Source organism: Panicum virgatum, chromosome 5K (assembly GCF_016808335.1).
Source record: "Panicum virgatum strain AP13 chromosome 5K, P.virgatum_v5, whole genome shotgun sequence".
Lineage (NCBI taxonomy): Eukaryota > Viridiplantae > Streptophyta > Magnoliopsida > Poales > Poaceae > Panicum > Panicum virgatum.
This window is the reverse complement of record NC_053140.1, coordinates 27,602,206-27,604,942: the sequence shown is the minus strand read 5'-3', so window position 1 is coordinate 27,604,942 and position 2,737 is coordinate 27,602,206. Positions and strand designations below refer to the sequence as shown.

The 2,737-nt window shown below is 48.6% G+C and overlaps 1 non-coding gene across 1 annotated transcript; it reads left to right on the top strand.

The window, feature by feature from the left end:
• The first annotated feature begins 691 nt into the window (after positions 1-691).
• Positions 692-800, top strand: LOC120710942. Its single transcript, XR_005690109.1, has one exon. It is a non-coding gene; the product is annotated as a small nucleolar RNA R71 (small nucleolar RNA).
• The last annotated feature ends 1,937 nt before the right edge of the window (positions 801-2,737 follow it).

The following is a 2,737-nucleotide window of genomic DNA, read 5'->3' as shown; positions in this document are numbered from 1 at the left end:
CAGGTAAAGCAGCAGCAATTTGTGCAAGCTGGGTTTCGATCATTTTATTGAAACTTAACTGGTTTTTAAGCGTTGAAGACAAAGTTTCAAGCTTTACATTTAAACTTTCCAAGGTTTTATCATTGGCCAAAAGCTTTTTGTTTATATTTTCGTTGATTTTAACTTGGCCAAGAACAAGTTCTCTCAAGGGAGATTGGTTCGAATTGTAAGAAGGGTTGTAGTTGTTACCTCCCTGGAATGGTGGACGTGACTGGTTCCACCCCTAGCCTCCTTGTGGTGGACGGTAGCCATTGTTGTTGTTGTTGTTGTTGTTGAGGTAGGCGCAGTCTTCACGGGTTTCGGGGCAGTCGTTCCCCGAATGTCCATCATTGCCACTGACTTCGCACATGAAGTGCGAACCCATGGCATAAACGGGAGCTTGGATCGGTTGTTTGCTCCCTTCCTCCATCTTCTTGATTAGGAGGTCCAGCTTTGCGGCAATCATATCCGTCTCCTTGATAGTATGCATGCCCTTTGTGCGGGGTTGGAGTCGTTCATCGCTCCACCCCTGATTGGAGACCATCTGCTCGACCAATTCTTTTGCCTTGGTGATGGTCAGGTCGAGGAAGGCTCCTCCAGCAGCGGCATCAATATTGGCTCGAGATGTCGTTGTGAGCCCATTGTAAAGCTTTGCAGGACGAGCCACTCGACCATGCCGTGGTGTGGACAGGCCAGGATGTATTCCTGCAGCCTCTCCCAAGCTTCTGGGATGGATTCCATCCCCGTCTGTTGGAAACTTGAAATTCTCCCACGCAGGGCATTTGTTTTGCCAGCGGGAAGAATTTTGCGAGGAATGCCTTGGAGCATTTGGCCCAGGTGTCGATGTCCTTTTCCTTGTAAAACCACTGTTTCGCCTACCCCAGGAGGGAGAAGGGAAACAGACGAAGCTTGATAACATCGGCGGCGACACCCCGTATGACAACGGTGTCGCAAAGGCTCCAGAAAATATTGCAAATGTGCATTTGCGTCCTCGTTCGGCTTGCCACAGAATGAGCTAGCCTGCACCATGTTGATGAGGCTTGATTTCAGTTCGAAGTTCACATCCCCGACGTTGATATTGGGGCCAGTGGCCACATTATCGGTGGAGGGGACGGAGAACTCACGGAGAGTCTTCTCAGCCATAGCCTCAAGAACTAGTGGTGCTTCCAAAATGAGTTCCTGTGCCGGGAGGATAGCGAGATGAGCAACGACACGAGTTCGTGCCCTTCTCATGAGCCTCTCTGGATTGTCTGTGTAGTTTTTCGGCAGGGAGAAACCAGTCATATACTACCCCTGTCTTCTTTCAAATCAAAAATAAAAGAAGACATAAAGTGACATTAGCCTGAAAGAGTAAAGACTATATCCTGAGTACAAAGCCTAGAGTAATATCGGCACAATAACTTTGTTCACATGCCGTCCTCGGCAACAGCGCCAGAAATGCTTGTTGGCATTTCTTAAGTCGATACCAGGTTTGCGATGACCTTGGTAACAACCTCAGAATTGCCTATTGGTGGTCCTTAGTGCAATCACTAGAAATGAGGGCGCCGAACACATCCTAGCAACTGCACCCAAGGGGTGCCACTCTCGTGGTATAATCAATACGATTACAGATGGATCCGCAAGTGCACGGATATACCGTTGTAGCATTTCACCCGGAGAGTAAGGGTATCGTCATTTATTTGTGTCCCAAAGGACGGCAGCGGCAAAGGTATTGTACTTAACATTAACCATAACATTGTGCCTCAAGCAATAGGCAATACTCTAACAGGGGTAAGTCCAAGTAAAGAATAAGCAAGGGTAATGCGACATAGCACACATCCATGCTCCAAGAGGAAGGAATAAAAGAGAGAAACGACAAAACAAAGGACCACTATATTCTACGTTAAGTCAGCTGGAGCTCAGGCTAGGTTAGGTGTCCTAGTGCTTCTATCCAAAGCTGGGGTCCTGTTAGGACATGGTTAGGACTACAGGTGCGAGGAAAATGGGATAGCGGTGAGAAGGTCCCGCACTGGAGAACGTCCAGTTCCATTACCTCTTTGCATGAACTCCTACACCGAACCCGAACGTCGGGGAATACGCTAAATGCAACACAGCTGTTACGCCGGACGGACAGGGCTGTCACCACTTGCCGTCTACCCCAGTCACACCGTGGAGCACGGTCATATCCGAAGGATCCCGTATACCCAAGCACCATGCTCGTGTATGAAGTCACTACTCTAGTGTCCCAAGGTCTCCCACCCTTCGGATGGACAAGTAAAACACTAGAGCAAGCCTGAAAGCACAACGAACCTCTATCCGTACCCAGATCATCTGGCCTAACCAAGACCTTTGCATAACTCATGAACGAACTAAGCATGGATTGATAAACTATCAAGACAGTAAAGCAACCATGGCATATCTCTATATTATGAATAGAAGTCTGACAAATCAGATACAAAGCTATACCGGGAGCCGAGGATTGCTCAATGACCCCGAGGATGACTTGCTCGCTAAAGAAGAACTAGCCTAGCTCCACTACCTAGCTAAGAGAGCAAGAGAGAGGAGAGCCTTCTTGGAATGGTGGAATGAGAGTGTGTGTGTGTGTGTGTTGAGGGAGGGGGGAGAGAGGCCCTATTTATACTACTTGGAGGTCAGTTTCCCGCCAACGCACATATGGAAGGTAATCAGGTGCCTTGGCAGCTACTCCTCCTCGAGATGCACCTGGACGGGAGGAAGGGCA